The sequence below is a fragment of the Tamandua tetradactyla genome, chromosome 2, assembly GCF_023851605.1.
Source record: "Tamandua tetradactyla isolate mTamTet1 chromosome 2, mTamTet1.pri, whole genome shotgun sequence".
NCBI classification, from domain to species: Eukaryota; Metazoa; Chordata; class Mammalia; order Pilosa; family Myrmecophagidae; genus Tamandua; species Tamandua tetradactyla.
Window position 1 is genome coordinate 137639522 of NC_135328.1, and position 21633 is coordinate 137661154.

At 42.9% G+C, this 21633-nt stretch overlaps 1 protein-coding gene across 2 annotated transcripts in view; it reads right to left on the bottom strand.

Moving 5' to 3' along the window:
* CAPN2 (calpain 2) overlaps window positions 1-21633 on the bottom strand; it is a 70774-nt gene that overhangs the window by 31492 nt on the left and 17649 nt on the right. The gene's annotated exons all lie outside the window — the stretch shown is intronic.

Below are 21633 nucleotides of genomic sequence, written 5' to 3' on the forward strand. Positions count from 1 at the left end.
TCACCACTAGCTTCTGAGAAAATAAGGTTTAAAGGTGAGTTTAGAGTGAGAGGAAGAAGGTGTTTGATAGATGGGAAGAGGCCGAATGTTTTATATCTGTGATGGTTAAGTTCATGTGTCACCTTGGTTAAGTTATGGCATCCAGTTGTTTGGTCAAGCAAGCACTAGCCTGACTGCTATTGTGAGAGTATTTTGTGGATTTAAATCATCAGTTGATTGCATCTATGACTGATGATATCTACAGTTAACAAAGGAGATTGACTTAAACAATGGGAGAAGCTTTACATTTCAGGATTCCAGCAGTCAGAAGGAAGAATTTCCACCTCTGCTTTAGCCAGTCAGCTTCTCTTGAGGAACTGATCAAAAACCTTCATTGGAGTTTGCAGCTCGTGACCTGCACCTCAGAATTCAGACGTGCCAATCCTCATAATCATCTGAGCCAGTTCCTATAATAAATCTCGTAATTTTTACATATATATATGATCTCCTGTCAGTTCTGTTTTTCTGAGAAGGCTTACTAATATCTAAGAATGAGGTCCTGGGGAGAAGGGTACGGGGACAAGAAAAGAGATCTGGCAGTACCAGATCCTTGGTACCCAGATGTACCAAGGAAATGCAGATGGACTGTCCATGCGTCGGAGGAGAAGGTGTAGAATGCTGGATGGCTGTGAGTGTTCCCGGGAGGGGCCGGGACATGTAACAGAGGTCACTTCTAGGGCATGGGCACCTGCAGGGGACGGCAAGGACAGGAACAACCAGGTGGGCAGCCGGTCAAGCAGCCGGCCCCTCTCTGTGCCCATGTCCTCCTCTGTGGAATGCAGATAAGTGTGCGAGGCATAGTGAGAGCACGTGTGCAAAGCACCCAGCACCAGTTGGGGCTCAGCAAACAGCAAGTACCACGATCATTTCCTGTGGTTAGAGGCAAGCTGGTGGCAGCCACAGCACAACAGGCTTGCTGGGAGAGGTCATGTTTATCACAAACTACAAAGGCTCAGACTGAGGGGAGATCTGGAAAGAAGATGAGGAAGTTTACTCCATTCTTAAGGAATGTGCACTTTCCCACAGTTTCCCGTGACAGTAATAGAAAATGAAGTTCAGATCAGTTTACTTTTCATTGTTTGATTTAATGTTTTGCTAATTGGCATATTCTAATAAACAAATATGTTATCGAATTTCACTGAATTCTTTGAGCTCTGGTTGACTACTCAGCATCTTGATACTCCGTGAACTAAACTGCCCTGTTAACACAGAAACGATTGTGCTAACAGCTCTCTGGAGGCTTGTGCATGCTACTGACAAACCTAATGTACGTAGAGATACGTCTCTCCTTGATTAGTCAGTCAGTAAGCAAAGGGAAGTTAGAGCAAATCTTTTTGTTCTTAAGTTGGGATACCAGTGGGTGGTGTGGATTCCCGTTTTGTTTTGGGTTTTTTTGCCCTCCTGTTGGTAACAAGGCTTAGAGAGGTTAAGAACATTTCCAACAGTTAAACAGCTACACATAAAAGTTTAAAAAGCTTGGAATTAATGTCTATTAGGGGTCTCTAGGACAGCCATTTTGTTAACTAGGCATTTATATATGCCAAACTAGAGATTCTTGTTGACATGTTGAAACTAACAAGTTGGGAGAGAAATTTGGCAGAGAGTCTTTTTATCTTTGGCCAGTGGAGAAGGAGCTGAGAAGAGCCCCTGATAGGTGGGGACAGAAATTTACCTAGATGTGCTTTTCCCACCTGATTCCATATGGTGCCTGGCATGGACCATTATTTATTTTCTTGATAAAAGAGGCACCCTTCAGGCCTTGTCTGAGCATTCATTGCCCTCACTTGGGCCCTGCTGTACTATCCCTTCTGGAGAACTAATTCACCACATGTCAGCTGTTCCTAGGGTCTTCCAAAGGCTCCCTTTCAATCTTTTTCTCTTTCTATAACACCAGTCTTCTCATAACTGTTTTTCCTTCCTTGGGGACCTGGAGATGCCTGTGATTCTTATTTGTTCTTGAGTTTATTTGAAATTTTCTAGGAATCTTGCAAAATGCTTTGGTTTGACCCTATCAACATATGGAGGCAGCAAAAGGTAGTGGTAGGGATTTCAGCAAAAGGAGGCCTGAAAGCAGTTGCTCTGACAGTTCTATTTCCCATCAAATCCTGGGGCTTCCTCAGAATAGCTGCCTGGGTCTGCCTGATTCCTGGGAATGCCCAGAATTGATGTTCTTACACTGTGCATGTGTATGGGGACCTCACAGGCATGTGTCTGCGGGACCTGGCAAAAGGCTTCCATGGCCTTAGAGGTCTTGCTGCTGGTGCTGCTATCACAGGACTAGGAGAGTCCAACGAGTGCACGAGGGACTGGATTCAGGTAGCAGCGATGCCTGTTTTTTGTGGGTCTCATATGTAGGTCAGTGCTGACAGTGCACCTGTCTCAGATTTCTGCTCACCATCAGACCTGGGTGCTATGACTACGTCCCAGACCATGCTTTGTTCTGTCCGGCTCTGTTCCTTCATGTCTCAGAAGCATTTCTCCTGCTCGCCCTGGTGGGAGCATTTCCCCTGCTCTTTGTAGAGGACTGCTTTTTCTTAATCCCTTGTTCTTCCAAACTATCTTGTTTCCTCTGAAAAGATTTATAATCCTAGAATATTTCCTAGATGACAAAATTGTGTTTCTAGGAGATTAAGTTACTTGCTTGAGGTCATACATCTGGGAAGGGGCAGAGCAGAGATCAGAACCTGGGTCCCTTGAGTTTTAGTCTCGTGCTCCTTCCACCAGCAGGAATAAAAAGCTCATCAGCAGGGAAGCGGATGCTTAATATATGCAGGATGTTAAACTAGGGTGAACTTGGATACAGGAGACAGTGGCACATTATTGTGGGAATATTTAACAGTGCTGAGTGGTGTGTGAGTGTGATGGAAAGGAGAAGTTTAGAGTCATGTATACCATTAGAAGGAAAGTTGGAGGTTAAAACATGGGAATGTATAACACAGGGAATCTTGTGGTGGACAGTGTCTGTGATAAACTGTACAGGTATGAAACATTTTTTTCATGGAATAGAACAGATGTATTACTCTTTTTTATTTTAATTTCTTTTCTGGAGTAATGAAGATGTTCTCAAATTGATGGTGGGGATGTATGCACAAGTATGTGATGATACCGTGAGCCAGTGATTGTATACTGTGGATAGTCTATATGGTTTGTGAATATATCTCAATTAAATTGCACTAAAAAATCTTAATCAATAGCTAATATTTGTATAATACCTGGCAGTTTACAAAGCAGCTTTTATACATCTTATTTGATCCTCATAGAAATCTTAAGAGATGATTATCATTATCATCACCTTTTTTGAGATGAAGAAACTGAAGCCCAGGAGTTTATATAGTAGATAATTGGCAGGTTTTGCATACAAAGCCTCTGAATCTAAATTCTGGGTTTCATTTAAATACTATATCTCAATGAAGATTTCTTTTAGTTAAAAGTATCCTATAACTAAGGAGAGACCCATTAGGGATCTGACTGAAACTCAAATTTAAAACTATGGGGGACAACCTGGCAGCTTCCCTGAATTTTATACTGTATTTTAATAACATAATACCCACTGGCTCATGAAATATTAAAACACATTACCTATTCAATTAACAAGAACCATATGCATTTATAGTCTATATTTCTGAAAGGTTTTCATCAGTTCTCCAAATTCTGGAGCTGAGGGAGACTAGGTCACTAGAAGAATGTCTGATTTCTAGTAAGATAGAAGCATTTGAAATCCTATTTTATAGTTCTGATTCCTTAACTCTCGCTCACCCCAACCAGCAAAATGTTTTGAACTAAGTTTGGAAGCTATCTTACCCAGCGGATTTCTTTTATTTAGTTAATATCTGCTCATATAACAAGATCTAAACAATGATTAAACAATTTACATTCAGAGGGACTTACTTTGTGCCGGGCCCTGTGCTAAAAGCTGTACACAAGCATTCCCACCTTATTGCATTTCATTGTCACAAAATAATACGAGGTGTGTACGCTTACTGTCACTCTGTTTCACAGTCGAGGAAAACTGAGGTTTAAGGAGGTTGAGCGGCTTAGCTAAGGGTCCCATTTAATACGTGGCAGTCAGGTCTGTCTGAGCAAAGTGCATGCTTTTAAATTGCTAACCTAAATGGTCCTTTAAAAATAGGCTGGTGTCAATTTCTAATTCATCTAACAGGACCTTATCTTGGGGACTTTCTCCTTGCCAGGTGACTCTGTTATGTTTCAGAGTCTGGGCCTCATACTGCTTTCTCCCTAACCTCCTGCTCCCTCCCAGGACGGCCCAGTGGAATCTCTTACGGAACCTCATCAGCTGCAGGCTCCACTCAGTCCCGCCCTACCTTGGCTCTCCCCATCAATGTTGGAATCTACCATCCCTAAAATAACTTATGAAGACCTTTTTCTTCTGGATAACTCTTCAGTAAACTATTCCTGGAGAGGTGACCTGGTTGGAGAAGCCAATACAATCTGCTCCCATCAAAGACTGGGCCAGTTACATTCTGATCTGGATAAGACAAGGCTGGCTAGTACTGGACAGGCGGGGACCAGTTTAACTGTGAAGCTGCAAACTGCGTACGGCTTTCCTGCTTTTAGCTCTGGTGAAGGCCTGAGTGTGCCTTCCAGTGACTGAGGCCTCTCCTGGAAGGTTGTTACATGGATGTGGCTCAGAAAAGAAAGCTCTGGATAGGCAGCTATTTCTATGGGTTTTAAAATGATCTGGAAAATATTTTATATTATTGTTATAGAATAATAATAATAATTAGTGTTATTATTTTTGTAATATTATTGTCATTTTTTTGTAGAATTTTGTAATATTATTGTAATATTTTCCCTTGTACATTTTTTTGCCTCTGAACATTTGGCCCTGTACAACAAAACTCACTCATCCTTTCTATTCCTGCTGTTTTCTGTATGCTTTTAGCTTTCCTGCTTAGGTACAAAATCTTTTTATATTTGTTATGTTCTGGTAACCTTTCGATCTCGATTGTTTCCATTTCTATCAGAGCAGAAAGAGTTCTCTGAGAGACCGGAATGCTTGGATTGTGGTGGCTTGACTACCGTTTGTTTCCCCTTGTCCAGTCTATACCTTCTCCTTCCTGCTCTCTGTGCTGGGAGCTGACAGAAGCTGACCTGATGGACCAGACCATAAGCTCCCAGGTCCGCGGGGTGTTGGTGGGGTTGGGCCAGTGGGGAGCCTGGAGACCAGAGGGTGGGAGGAGAGGGAGGTTAGAGCTAGCGCCCTGGCCCCGTCTGTATGAGCTTGGCTCCAGCTGGCTGTGTCCCTTGACTGCTGGGCTCTGCTCAATGGGGCCATCTGTCCATGCCCCACTTACAGTTCTAGAATCCTGATAACTCCCCAACTTGTAGATCCAGGCCTTCTTCTGGGGGTGATGTGGTTACTCAGATAGCCTCAGACAAAAGCTGTTTATCTTCAAAAGTGATCAAACCTCCGCTGACTAGTTTACTCTGGCTCACCTCAGCCCATTTACCACTTCCCAACTCCAAGGGTATAATCCTGCCTGGAGGGGCTTAGGCATTATTTACTAATTTAAAAAGTGACCTATGTTCTTGGCTAGAAAGGTTCATTATCATAAAAATGCCCCTTCCTTTTATATTATGCTATTGGTATGATTCAATCTCAATAAAAAATAACAATAAGATTTTTTTATTGGAACTTAGCTGATTTTAAAGTTTATAAGGAAAAATAAACATGAAGTAAAGCCTGAAAATAATCTAAAAGGAAAGGAGATCTATCTATAGAAAGTCATAATAATTAAAATAGTACAGCCCTTGTGCAGGAGTATATAGATAAATGACAGTGAACAGAAAGTACAGAAACTTCCAAAGACAGGAATGTAGTAAAAATGGATTGGCACATCTATACAATGGAATTGTAGGCAGTCATAAAAAAGAATGAAGATGTGTTCTCTGTTTGTTGATATGGGGTGATCTCTAAGATACGTTAAATGTGATATGCTACTATTTTTGTAGAAAAGAAAAATGGGGAAACACAGTGTAACGCCCCCCTTTTATAATTTATATCTTAATAAACTGAAGTAATTTTTGGATGATCTGTTATATAGAATGTGCTTAGATTGTGGTTTCATTACCAGAGACCCTAGTTTATTGCTGTCCGTAAACTATTGGTTATGTTAGCTACTTAATGTAAAAAAATGGCAGAGTAGGGAGGGAGCAGCAGAAACTACTTTTCTCCACAAAGCAGTGAGTAGCCAGGCAGAAACTGTCCAAATCAACTGTTTTGGGGATCCAGTGACCAGGGGAGTTCAGTACAACATCCAGGGAAGCAAGGGAGGAAGAGACTGAGAAACGATGATCAGATGCTGTGATTAATTCTGTCCACAGCTCCTGGTGCCCATTCCCCACCCTTTGAGGGAAGCAGTAGCAAGCAGTCTGATCCTTGGCTGGGGGCAGCTGTGAGCTGGTTGCGAGAATCCTTTGCCCCAAGTACAGAGTGGGACACAGCCCAGAACTGAGCTAGATACTGGCTGGCAAAGTCAGAACATGGGATCCTGCAGTTTCAGCCCATCCAGATCAGACGCTGCTGGGTGCCACTGTTTCAACTGCATCAGAGGTGAGACTCACAAAGAGCCATAAGGAACTGCTTTTGTAGGTCTGGGGGGACTAAGTAGCCAAAGAGCACCATCTACTGGCTGTGATGTAGAAGGGAAAAAAAGGGCCTTCCTGGAGTCTTTTCTGACCTTCTCCCAGGGCCCTTTGGATCTGGTCTTTGCCCACTTCACAGGTACCTGGCCCTGTTTTGAATGGGAAATACTGACATACCATCTGTCATAGAAGAGCCTGAATAAAAACCCAATCAACAACAAAATCCTAGACAAGAGAGAGAAACCAACCTTCAGAAGAAGCCCATTAAGGAAATGAGATGCCCATTTATCAGCAAAAAAACATAAGGCATACTAAAATGTGGGGAGGAATGCCAGTCAAAAGAGCAAATTAAAAAGTCAGAGAAGTAACAGAATTTAGAACAACTAATCAAAGATGTTCAAACAAATCTCCAAAATCAATTCAAGGAGATGGCTAAGGAGGAAAAGGATATTTAAAAGTGAGTGAGTATAAAGAAGAATTTGAAGCCATACAAAGAAAAATAACAGATCTCATGGAAATGAAAGATAGAATAGATGAAATTAAAAATATATAAGAGGGAAGTGTAATGGTGGCTCGGTGACAGAATTCTCGCCTGCCAGGCTGGAGACTTGGGTTCAATTCCTGGAGACTGCCCGTGGTCCCCCCATCCCCCACCCCCACCCCCCAAAAAAACCCCAAATTAGAGACATACAACAGCAGATTTGAAGGGGCAGAAGAAAGGATCAGCAAGCTAGAAGACAGAACACCTAAATTCAGACATGCAAAAGAACAGATGGAAAAAAGAATGGAAAAATTTGAACAGGGTTTCAGGGAAATAATTGACAACACAAAGCACACAAACTGACACATCATGGATGTCCCAGAAAGAGAAGAAAAGGGGAAAAGGCCAGAAAGAATACTTGAAGAAATAATAGCTAGAAATTTCCCAACTCGTATAAAAGACATAAATACGCAAAAATCCAAGAAGCCCAAAATACCCCAAATAGAATAAATCCAAATAGACCCATCCAAGACACATACTAATCAGACTGTCAAATGCCAAAGAGAAAGAGAGAATTCTGAAAGCAGCAGGAGAAAAACAATTCATCACCTACTAGGGAAGCCAAATAAGACTAAATACCCATTTTTCATCAGAAACTATGGAGGTGAGAAGGCAGTGATATGACATATTTAAGATACTGAAAGAGAAAAATTGCCAACCAAGAATTGTTTTATCCAGCAAAGCTGTCCTTCAAAATTGAGGGAGCATTTAAAATATTCACAGATAAACAGAAGCTGAGAGAGTTCATTAAAAGGAGACTTGCCCTACAAGAAATACTGAAGGGAATTCTGCTGGCTGAAAAGGAAAGAAAGGAGAGAGAGGCTTGGGAGAGAATATAGAAATGAAGATTATCAGTAAGGGTAACTAAAAGGATAAAAAGAGAAAAAACAGATATGACAAATAAAAGCCAAATGATAAAATGGATGAAGTAAGTACTGCCTTTACAGTAATAACATTGAATGTTAATGGATTAAACTCCCCAATCAAAAAAAAAGAGACTGATGGAATGGATAAAAAAATATGATCCATATACATGTCATTTATAAGAGACTCATTTTAGACCCCAAAGTACAAACAGGTTGAGAGTGAAAGATGGAAAAAGATATACTAGGGATGCAATAACAAAAAAAAAACTGCTGGAGTAGCTATAATAATATCAGACAAAATAGACTTTAAATGCAAAAGTGTTATAAGAGACAAAGAGGGACATTATATATTAATAAAAGGAGCAATTCACCAAGAAGAAATAACAATCAGGTATCTATGCACCTAATCAAGGTGCCCCAAAATACATGAAGCAAACTCTGGCAAAATTGAAGGGAGTTATAGATGTCAATACAATAACAGGGGAGACTTCAACAAACCACTTTCATCAAAAGACAAAACATCTAGTGGCCTCTCTCTCCAGCCAACACAACAAGCAAACTCACCACCCTTCCCCTGTCTATGTGGGACATGACTCCCAGAGATGTGGACCTTCCTGGCAACGTGGGACAGAAATCCTAGAATAAGCTGAGATTCAGCATTAAGGGATTGAGAAAAACCCTAGAATGAGCTGAGACTCAGCATCAAGAATTGAGAAAACCTTCTCGACCAAAAGGGGGAAGAGTGAAATGAGACAACGTGTCAATGGCTGAGAGATTCCAAACAGAGTCGAGAGGTTATCCTGGAAGTTATTCTTATGCATTAAGTAGATATCACTTTGTTATTCAAGATGTAACGGAGAGGCTGGAGGGAACTGCCTGAAAATGTAGAGCTGTGTTCCAGTAGCCATGTTTCTTGATGATGATTGAATAAAGCTATAGCTTTCACATTGTGACTGTGTGATTGTGAAAACCTTGTGTCTGATGCTCCTTTTATCTACCTTGTCAACGGATGAGTAGAACATATGGAATAAAAATATATAATAGGGGAACAAAGGTTAAAAAAAAAGACAACATCTAAACAGAGGATCAATAAGGAAACAGAGAATCTAAATAATATGATAAATGAACTAGCCCTAACAGACATATGTTGAATATTGCACCCCAAAACAGCAGGATATACATTATTCTCAAGTGCTCATGGAACATTCTCTGGGATAGACTACATGCTGGGACACAAAACAGGTCCTACTAAAATTTAAAAAGATTGAAATTATACAAAGCACTTTCTCTGATCATAAGGGAATGAAGCTGGAAATCAGTAATCGCCAGAGAAATGGAAAATTCACAGATACATGGGGGTTAACACATCAACAATTAGTGGGTCAAAGAAGAAACTGCAAGAGAAATTAGTGAATATCTCAAGAGGAATCAAACGAGAACAGAACATATCAAAACTTATGGGATGCAGCAAAGACGGGGTTGAGAGGGAAATGTATGGCCCTAAATGCCTATATTAAAAAGGAAGAAGGGGCTAAAATTAAAGACCTCACTGAACACCTAGTGCAACTAGAGAAAGAACAGCAAACTAATCCCAAAGCAAGCAGAAGGAAAGAAATAACAAACATCAGAGTGGAAATAAAAAAATTGAGAACAACAACAATAGTGAGAATCAATAAAACCAAAAGCTGGTTCTTGGAGAAGATCAATAAAATTGGCAAACCATTAGCTAGACCAACAAAGATCAAAAGAGGGAAGATACAAATAAATAAAATCAGAAATGAAAGGAGGGTCATAACCACTGACCCCATAAAAATAAAAAAAATCATAAAATGATACTATGAACAACTGTACGCCAACAAATTAGATAATGTAAATGAAATGGACAATTTCCTAGAAACACATGAACAACCTACACTGACTCAAGAAGAAATAGAAGACAAATCACTAGAAAAGAGATTGAACCAGTCATCAAAAACTTCCCAACAAAGAAAAGTCTGGTACAAGATGACTTCTTCATTCCAAGAAGAATTAATACCAATCCTGCTCAAACTCTTCCAAAACACAGAAGAGGAGAGAACACCACCTAACTCATTCTGTGAAGCCAACATCACCTTAATACCAAAGCCTGATAGAGACTACCAAGAAAGAAAAATTACAAACCAATTTCTCTAATGAATATATGTGCAAAAATCCTCAACAAAATACCAGCAAATTGAATCCAACAGCAAATTAAAATAATTATATATCATGATCAGGTGGGTTTTATCCCAAGTATGCAAGGGTGGTTCAGTACAAGAAAATCAATCAATGTAGTAAACTGCATTAACAAATCGAAGAGGAAAAACCACATGATCATCTCAATTGATGCAGAAAAGGCATTTGACAAAATCCAGTACCCTTTCTTGATACAAACATTTCGAGAAGGAGGAATTGATGGGAATTTTCTCAACATGATAAAGGAAATGAAAAACCCACAGCTAACATCATACTCGATGATAAGAGACTGAAAGCTTTCCCTCCAGGATGGGGAACAAGACAAGGATGCCCATTATCATCACTGTTATTCTACATTGAGCTAGAAGTTCTACCTAGAACAATTAGGCAAGAAAAAGAAATAAAAGGCAAACAAATCTGAAAGGAAGAAGTAAAACTTTCACTATTTGCAGACAATATGATCCTGTTTTTAGAAAATCCCCCCAAAATCCATGACAAAGCTAGTGCTAATTAACGAGTTCAACTAAGTGGCAGTATACAAGATCAACATGCAAAAATTAGTAGTGTTTCCATAATAGTATCTGAGGAGGAAATCAGGAAAAATTCCATTTACAAAAGTAACTAAAAGAATAAAATATCTAGGAATAAACTTGACCAAGGATTGAAATGATTCATATTCAGAAAACTGTAAAACATTGTTAAAAGAAATCAAAGAAGACCTAAATAAATGGAAGTACATTCTATGTTCATGGACTGGAAGGCTAAATGTCATTAAAATGTCAAGTCTACCCAAACTGATCTACAAATTCAATGAATACCAATCAAAATTCCAACAGCCTACTTTGCAGAAATGGAAAAGCTAATTATCAAATTTATTTGGAAGGGTAAAGGGCCTTAAATAGCTAAAAACATCTTGGAAAAGAAGAATGAAGTGGGAGGACTCACACTTTCTGACTTTAAATATATTATAAAGCTATACTGGTCAAAACAGCATGGTACTGAGGCATGCAACTAGGTGTATGAACTTTCAGGACTGTATGTTGAATGAAATGTCAGTAACAAAAAGACAAATATTATCATACCTCAATCATATAGACTAACTACAATTTAAAAACTTGGTGAACTGAAGTCAGGAACATGGGTTATCGGGTTGGGAACTGCTGTAAAGGGTCCTAGATTGTAAGTTCTTACAGCAGTCAAATATATTCAGGAGTTGTACCTGTTATTTCTAAATTCTGAGATAGTGAGCTGTTTGTTTATAAGCTGGTTATTCCCAGAAACTTCAGTATTTATGTGACACTTGAGACTTAGAGGGAGAGCTCTGAAGCTGTGAACGTCAGCAGTCCCCCATACAGGAACTGTTTAAAAGTTGAAAAAGTGATCAGACTTTGAGTAGAGATATGAATGAAACTGATCTGGATAAGACTAGGTAAACCATAGTACAGGGTAAAGGATGATATTATATTTTAAAACTTCAACTTCTGTGCGAGACCAAAAGGAGAGATGTTTATTTGGTGCAAAATTTATATTTTGTATAGTACATTTCCTAATTTAAATTGTATGATCAGTCTAGCTGAACACCAAGTACATGTTCAGTACCCTATTCAATCTTGAATAGGGCTTGATATCTTGTTGGTTTGTCCAGGTTAGTGTGATGCCTGATAATCCCAGAGTAATTTGGACAGTGAGTAAAGAAGTATTTGTAAGGTTCCCTTGGGGGACTGGGGAAAAAAGAGGAAATATTCAACTTCCCCATTTGGAGAATTTCTGATATTCTTGCAAGCAGTGGGGACAACCAAATCAATACTGAGTGCTCAATCTTGGGGTTTGCCCCTATGATACTTATTCCTGCAAAGGATAGGTTAAGCCTACTTAAAATTAGGCCTAAGAGTCACCCCAGAGAACCTCTTTTGTTGCTCAGATGTGGCCTCTCTCTCTAAGCCAACTCAGCAGGTGAACTCACTGCCTTCTCCCTCGCTACTTGGGACATGACTCCCAGGGGTGTAAATCTCCCTGGCAATGTGGGACAGAAATCCTGGGATGAGCCAGGACCTGGCATCATAGGACTGAGAAATCCTTTTTGAACAAAAGGGGGAAGAGAGAAATGAGACAAAATAAATTTTCAGTGGCCAGGAGATTTCAAACAGAGTCGAGAGGTTATTCTGGAGGTTATTCTTATGCATTCTGTAGATATCCCTTTTTAGTTTATGGTGTATTGGAGTGGCTGGTGGGAAGTACCTGAAACTGCTGAACTGTACTCCAGTAGCCTTGATTCTTGAAGATGACTGTATAAAGATATGATTTTTACAATGTTACTGATTTTTACAACAGCCTTGTATCTGTTGCTTCTTTTATCCAGGTTATGGACAGATAAGTAAAAAAAATATGAATTAAAAATAAATAAATAATGGGGAAAAAGCGTAAAATAAATTGGGTAGATGGAAATACTGGTGTTCAAAGAGAGGGAGGAGTAAGGGGTGTTATATAGGAGTTTTTTTTTATTTCTTTTGCTGGAGAGATGCAAATGTTAAAGAAAAGATCATGGTGATGAATACACAACTATGTGATGATACTGTGAGCCACTGATTGTACACTATGTATGCAATGTATGTCTGCAAAAATTTATCAATAACAGATATATATTTTCTTTAAAATCATGAATTAAAAAAAAGAAAACAAAATCCCCAGCATGGTACTGGCATAAATAGAGACGTATTTGATCAATGGAATAAAATTTAGAGTCCAGAAATAGACCCTCAGATCTATGGTCAATTAATTTTTGACAAGGCTCCCAAGTCCACTCACTGGGACAGACCAATCTCTTCAATAAATGGTGCTGGGAGAACTGGAAATGCAATTACAAAAGAGTGAAAGTGGACCCCTATCTCACACCCTATATAAAATGAACTCATAATGGATCAAAGACCTAAATATGAGAGCCAGTACCATAAAAATCCTAGAAGAAAATGTAGGGAAGCATCTTCAAGATCTAGTGATGGGTGGTGCTTTCTCAGACCTTATACCCAAAGCATAAGCAATGAAAGAAAAAAACAGATAAATGAGACTTTCTCAAATTTGAATACTTCTGTGTTCCAAAGAACTTCATCAAAAGGGTGAAAAAGCAGCTGACTCAATGGGAGAAAATATTTGGAAACCATATATCTGATAAAAATTTGATAACCAGAATATACAAAGAAATTCTACAACTTAACAATAAAAAGAACAATCATCCTAATAAAAATGTGCAAAAGACAGGAATAGACATTTTTCCAAAGAAGAAATATAAATGGCTAAAATGCACATGAAAAAGATGTTCAGCTTCACTAGCTATTAGGAAATACAAATCAAAACGAAGATGAGATACCACCATTCACACTGATTAGAACAGCCACTATTAAAGAAACAAGAAACTGCATGTGGTAGAGAGGATGTGGAGAAAGAGAAACACTAATTCACTACTGGTGGGAACGTACAATAGTACAGCTGTTGTGGAAGACAGCTTGTTGTGGTTTGGCAGTTCCTCAGGAAGCTAAATATGATCTGGCAATCCTGCTACCTAGGTATATACCCAAGAATTCAAAGCAGGGATGCAAACAGACATTTACACACTGATGTTGATAGCAGCACTATTCACAACTGCCAAAAGATGAAAACAACCCACCCAGGTGTCCATCAACTGATGAGCGGCTAAACCAAGTGTGATATAAACACACAGAGGAACATTATTCAGCCGTAAGAAGGAATGAAGTCTTGATGCATGCAACAACATGGATGAACTTTGAGAGCATTATGTTAAGTGAAATAAGCAAAACACAAAAGAACAAATATTGTATGGTCTCACTAATACGAACTAGTTATAATGAACAAAACTCATGGAGTTAAAAATCTAGAGTTCAGGTTAGCAGGAGAGAGAATGAAGGTTGGGAACGAGGAACTGATGCCTAATTTGTACAGAATTTTTCATTGGATTGATTGTAAACATTTGGAAATGGACAGAGGTGATGGTAGCACATAATTGTGGGTGTAATTAATAGCACTGAATTATGGGTGTGATTGTAGTTGGAAGGGCAAGTTTCGGGTTGTGCATGCCATTAGAAGGAAAGGTAGAGAATAAAACATGGGCCCGGATAATATTGTGAACCCTGTTGTCCATGAGGCTTGTGGTTGATAATAACAAATAAAAGTATGTTCTTCCATGAACTAGAACAAATGTACGTCACTATTACAAGATGTTAATAATAGGGTGGTGTACGGGAAAAGATACAACTTATGCAAACTATGAACAGTTAACAGTAGTATTGTAACGTTCTTTCATGAGCAGTAATAAATGTATCACACCAATGCTAGGGGTCAATAATGGTGGGGGGAGGGATAACGGGTATGGGATGCTTTGGGGTTTTGTGGGGTTTTTTTGAGTAATGGAAATGTTCTAAATGTTCTACATCTACAATTGAGTGTGGTGATGAATGCACAGCTATATGATGGTACTGTGAACCACTTTATCAGCCACTTTGTTTATATACTTAGGATGAATTGTATGGTATATGAATATATCTCAATAAAACGGCCAAAAAAAAAAGAGAAGAGCCTAATATTATTTTAAAATGAGTTATTATTTTTGCTTGAGGTCATCCATTAAAAATTGGTCTATATTCAATAAGATCAACAACCAATTCAGTTACTTTTTCTCTAAAGTGTGTTTTGTACTAATTCCTCAAGAAGAGAAGTGAGTTCCATGATCAGTTCAGTTTGGGAAATGCAAAGCTAACAAGAGGCTTCTCAGAGCTTTTCAAATGCTAAATAAATATATAGTGACTATTGTGATTCTACCAGAGACAGGGAGAATGGAGTATAATATGCATTGCACTGGTTTGAAAGGATGTATGTCTCCTAGAAAAGCCATGTTTTAATCAAAATCCCATTTCATAAAGGCACAATAATCCCTATTCAATACTGTATGCCCGAAACTATAATTAGATCATCTCCCTGGATGATGTGATTTAATCAAGAGTGGTTGTTAAACTGGATTAGGTGATGACATGTCTCTACGCTTTTGGGTGGGTCTTGATAAGTTTCTGGAGTCCTATAAAAGAGGAAACATTTTGGAGAATGAAGGAGATTCAGAGAGAGCAGAGCAGAATGACATAGCCACGAGAAGCAGAGTCCACCAGCCAGTGACCTTTGGAGATGAAGAAGGAAAATTCCTCCCGGGGAGCTTCCCGAAACAGGAAGCCAGGAGAAGAAGCTGGCAGATGATGCTGTGTTCGCCACGTGCCCTTCCAGATGAGCGAGGAACACTGACGGTGTTCGCCATGTGCCTTCTCACTTGAGAGAGAAACCCTGATCTTTCCCTGGATGGATGCCTTTGATTGGACATTTCTATAGACTTGTTTTAATTGGGACATTTTCTCAGTCTTAGAACTGTTAACTAGTAACTTATTAAATTTCCCTTTTAAAAAGCCATTCTGTTTCTGGTATATTGCATTCCAGCAGCTAGCTAGCTAGAACATGCATGTTTCCCAAACTTATTTGACCTTGGAAACTTTCTTGTGGACATCCTACATAGCTGGTGTCATGGTGCCCACTGGAATGCTGGATTAGGTAGTGAAGGGTCATCTGGGGGTTCTCCAGGACACTGGCTGCTCAGAAGCCGACCTTGCCTGGGGGAGCAGTGAGAATGCTTTATGACAAGTGCTGAATGTGGGACCCACCTTTAGCAGCTATGAAGTTCTTTTCACAGCATGCATCCCTTATTATTTTTTTCTCTCTAGGTTTTAATACCCTCTTCTTTCTGGTTTTTCTTTTCTTTGGAACTGATTGTTTTCCTTTATGGTACATGGTTTTATTGTATGCATTAAAAAAGTTAGGCCTGAAATTTTTTGTTGAACGAGGTGAGACATATGTAAATAGTAACTAACTCTGCTGAGCCCACTCTAGAGCTCTGGCTCACCACCTCTATCTTTTTCTTACGTGGGAGCCTGACACAGTCTTCAGACAGCCTGCTCTGGCCTGTCTAGCTGGACATGGTCAAGGATAAGTGTCTGAGCTGGGCCATACAGGCCGTCCTTTGGAGAGATTCCGTGTGTCTCCTGAGGGGAAGAAATTGGCTCCTTTCAGCAGGCTGCTCCTGGCCTCAAGATGGACGCTTGTCTGGGCCGTGCCCACGGCTCCCGAGTCACCCAGCAGACACTGACCGCAGGCTCGATGGCCTGACCATTCCCACATCAGGGCTCCCTCCCACCCAGATAAGCGTCCGTCCTCTGCTTTCTGTCCTGGAAGACACTCAGCCAGCTCAGGCCTGAGAGCCTGGGGGTAGAGGGAGAAGAGGCTGTCCGCTGTGCTTCCTATCTAGGAAAACCCTCCTGGTTTACCACCCCAGCCTCCTGCTTCCTTGAGTAGGGGCTGCCTTCAGGATGGGATTTCAGAGGCATCCTGCCCTTCCTCCACAAAACCTCTACCATTTCTAATCTTAATTTCTGTAACAGAACAAAGAGCCTCTCTTCCCATACTTAGAGTTCAAACTTGGAATTTAAATACCTGTGGGAAAGGGGCCCTTAGTATTTAAATGCCCTGAACTGGAAATACCTCAAAGCGTATATGGGGGGAGATGGGTGAGGGGGCTTTTGGGAGACTGGAGCTTGGCTGGGGAGGTGGCAAGCCAGCCCTGGGGAGAGGAAGTCACCCAAGGGGAGTGGGTCCAGGCTGTGAAAGTCAGACTTGCCCCCTTCATCTTTACTTAGGTCGGCACTGAGAAATACGACACATGGATCCTGATCCAAGTAAAACGTGTGTCTCACTGGAGGCTGAGTTCACGCCAGTTTCCTCAAAGACCAGACCTCACTGGCTTTTCTCACCTTCCCACACATCTCTGCATTCCAGCACCAGGAGGTATCTGCCCAGAGACCATTACCTTCCCCCAGCTTCTCCGGGAGTCTAGGCTCTTGGCTGCCCTCTCATCCCCCTTTGGCGGGGTTTGTCCCTCCAGCCCAGCCTCTCCCTGCTTCCTCCCCACGGCTGTGTTCTCCTTCTCTCCCCTCTCCCCTCTCCCAGGGGCTGGTCAACATTGGCGGCTCAGGCCCCCTCTGGGCCAGCCCTGAGCTAGGGGGCCAAGCCAACAGGGCAGGCAGGCTCCCGCCCCCATCCCCATTCCACCCTGGCCCGGTAGGCTGAGAGCCTCGGAGGCCCAGTGCCCAGGCCTGCTGGGGCGCTTCTGCTGGCCATTCCCAGGCTGCCCGGCTCAGCGCAAACGCCCCGCGGGCACCCACAGCCACGCCTGCCTTCAGGAAATCACAAAACCAGAGAGGCATGGCCTGGGAAATGCCCTTGATCTACACAGGGTAAGGCTCGATAGCGGTAAACTGGGGTTCAGGGATGGGCTCCACAGGTGGGGGACACAGTGAACTGTGCACATTAAGCAATTGTGTGAATATATACATTTTCCAGGGAGGGCAGTCAGGATTCTCTCCCACCCTCACCCCAGGTATTAGGAACAGGAGAGCCAGAACACAGAGTTCAAATCCTGCCTCTGATCCCGGACAAACCACTCTTCTGTGCCTCAGTACCCTCACATGCAAAACGGGGATAATGATAGAAAACTACCGCACACTTGAGAATTAAATGGGAGAAAATATGCAAAGCACTTAGAGCAGTGTCTGTGTTTGCTGTTACCTTTTCCTAATTTTATAGGTGAGGAAATTGCCACCCAAATGAGGTGAAGTCTTGACTGCAGGCAGTGTCATGTGCCAGACACTGGCCACATTTGGCAAGCTTGCCCTGGGAAGGGTGAGGCTCACTGTGGTGGGGAAGTCACTTTACCCTGGGCCTCCAGGGAATCCCCCTCAAGCTCAGACTTCCCCTCCCCTTCTAATTTGCTCAGGAAAAGGCGGTTAGCTGGAAAAGCAAACCTTCAAAGGCAGTAAAAAGATCAGTGGTTGCAGAGGTTCAGGGGGAGGGAGGGATGAAGAGATGGAGCCCTAGGTATTTTTAGGGCAGTGAAACTATTCTGCACAACACCATAATGGCGGCTGCATATGACCCATTGTTCAAAACTCATAGAACTACATATACTAAGAGTGGGCCCTAATGGGAGAGAAGGACTTCAGTCAGTAATAATGCAACAATATTAATGATCTGTTGTAACAAAAGTACTACCCTAATGCAAAATGTTAATAACAGGGGGAACTAAGTGTGGGGAGTTCAAGGGAACCCGCTGTGCTCGCGCTGCAATTTTTCTGTCAACCTAAAGCTGCTGTAAAAAAAGTTTATTATTATTATTACTTTTTTTTTTTTTTTTACATGGATAGGCCGGGAATTGAACCCAGGTCTCTGGCATGGCAGATGAGAACTCTGCCACTGATCCACCATTGCACCGCCCTATTATTGTTTTTAAAAGGTGGTTTGAATCAGATTTTTGGAGCGTTAAACAGAGCTTCTTCACTTAGACAACCTGGTCGTACTTTAATAAAAGGTTTAATTATCTTCAGGGGAGTAACTCTCTAGCTGGGCTAGCTCTGCCACTATCTGCCCTCTTCCTGCCCTCCTCCTGCCCTCTCCTGCCGCGGGAGAGCACAGCCTTCCCTCCCATGCCAGACTCAGAGGACCGCAGCCAGTGACACACCCACCCGGGCCCTCCTCTGAGGACACAGCTCTCCCAAATACCCCAATGAATGGCTCCTTTAAGCTTCTGGCCCCCGGAGGGCGGGGGGCAGATGAATTCACACAGGGCCATGTCAGTAAGTTTCCAGAACTCTGCTCCCCAGCCTCTGCCCATGCCATGGAGGTCAGCTCTGTGCAAGGGCCGCAGCTGCTGGGCCCCATCCTGGGGGTGTGGAGTGTGGGGGGGGGGTTACTAATACTTGTGCCTGCTGGCAGTTTTCCCAAGAGCTGAGCATAATATTTACTGAGACGAGCATAATATTTGTTGCATGTTTTCTCCTTCTTCACCTTCCTCTATTGCTGTCCTTTTTCCATGAAAGGAGGCTTGTGTGCCTTTGGACCTTCCCAAAAGCTGTGATGGACATGGGTCTCGTTTGCCTAAGTCCTGGTACAGCCCCAGTGGGGCAGATGTTCAGTGAATCCAAACACACACACACACACACACACACACACACACACCTCTCTTAACTCTAAACTCCCTCCCCCTTCCCCACCTTGCCCTTCCCCCTGCTGCTTCCCCTCCCTTCCGTCCCTCTCCTCTTTGTCTGCCCCCCTCCCTCCAGTCATCCTCAGGGACTCAGTGCCACCCCTGTGCTCCCTCCTGTGTTCTCACACTGCACTCCACCTGACCCTATCACGGCCCAATCAAACTCATATTTGCCCATTTGATCGACTGTTTCCACCACTGGGCCATGTGACCCCTGAGGGCAGGACTTCTGGCACGAATGATCAAAAAGGACAGGACACAGGTGGGTACCCAGAGCACCTGGGGTGCACGTGAGAATTAAGGTCTGCCCTTGAGCAATGGGGGAATAGGAGGCAGAGGGGACTTGGAGATGAATGAAGGGCCTAGAATGGAGAGGACTGGCTGGATGTGGGGAGGGGAAGCAGAAGCAAGAGTTTTATGTAGAGAAAAGACTGTGTTTTGTTTTCTTTTGCTCTGCCTGTAGTAGCCACACAATAAGCTGAACGAAGGAGACAGGGGAGACAACTGTCTGGCCTGGGCCTCCAGGGCCCCTGGGCCCAGCAAGGGGTCTCAAGAATGCCTGGCAGTTGAATGGAGTCCTGAGCTGGTTTGACTGGCCCAGCGAGCTGGAAGCAGCCTTCGGACATACACTAGTAAAGGACCACATGCCTTATCCAAAGGGGAGGAACGGTGGCAAAATGGCCTCAACAATATCTCTGTTTTCGCATGCTCTTCCAGAACCTTGCCACTCCCCATCAAGAGGGAGATTCCTTGTCCCCTCCCCTTGAACCTTGCCAGGTCCCTGTCTGTGTCAATTCAGATGCCATGGGATTTCTAAGGCTGGTTAAAGTGCGCGCTCTCTCTTTCTTTCTCTCTCTCTCTCTCTCTCTCTCTCTCACACACACACACACACACACACACACACACACACACACACACACACACGTGTGTGTGCACGCACGCGTCCTGCTCACCCTGCGTCTTCCCAGCCCTGGCACCAGACATAGGGGGAGGGAGGCTTCGGGGGACCCCTGACCTAGCCCCTGTCTAGCCACAGCCAGGGGAGAGGCCCTGCGAGTCACCCAGCTGAGCCCAGGTACCCTTCAGAACCGTGAGGGATAAGGATAATTATCCATTAAGTTTAGGGTGGTTTGTTACACAACAGACCCAGGTACAGCAATACGGGGACCTTCCAGAAATCTGTGCCTGGGAGTCAGAACTTTGATCCAGGGACCATAAGGTGCAGCAGCTACCAGAGACTCCCCCTATGGGGACCCCAGCAGAAACACAAATCCACATGGACAGATGCCAGTGCCTGGGTGTCTGTGCCAAGGGGCCCAGTGTGCCCAGGCATTCCAGGGTCCCCAGGGCATCCCTGGATCCCAGGTGCACTCCATGCCCTCCTGAAGAGGGCTCTGGACCGGTGCCTGGAATGGGAAGCTGAGGAGACAACAGGCCTTTGCCATCAAGGATGCTTTTTCCACAAAGCAGGGGAGGGCCCCATCTCCTTCCTTTGTGTAGCGACTCCTGGGGCTGGTTGGCAGGGGGCGGAGCTCCTCTCCCACAACATCAGACATCCCAGCAAGGCTGCCGCCCTGACTCTGTTTTCTCCTTTCTTATGCTGTTCACTCATGACCGTGGCTGGGGTTAGGCTGAAGCAAGACTGGAAAGCCTGTGGACTTTGCCTCCAGCAATTTACTGACTAATGACAGCTGATAGTATTTTCCCACCTCCCATTTTAGGATCCTCTCCTCACTGGCTGCCTCCCTGCACCAATGCCGGCATTCTGTGCCCTGGATGCTCGATGATCCCTTCTGTGCCCCTCTACTTGGTGTTTCCTTATCTCTCCCTGACTCTTCCTCTAGATCAGTGGTTCTTCAACTGCGACCATTTTTTGTCCCCCAGGGGACATTTGGCGCTGTCTAGGGACATTTCTGATTGTCACACTAGGATCGGTTGTCAAACTAGGATGCTGTACAGCATCCCTGGCCTGATCCCACGAGATGCCAGTGTGTCTGCTGCACAACATCCCACAATACGGAGGACAAGCCCCGCCCCAACCCTCAACAGAGAATTAACCAGCCTGAAATATCAGTGCCAAGGTTGGGAAATCCTGCTCTATCTCAAATCTTGCTTGTCCTGGGTCCCATTCCATTAGTAGTCTGTCCCTTTGCTTTCCATGGTGACGGCTAGATAAATGATCAATGGTTACATCGAGGCAATGCATTTAATTGAGGCCAGGTACC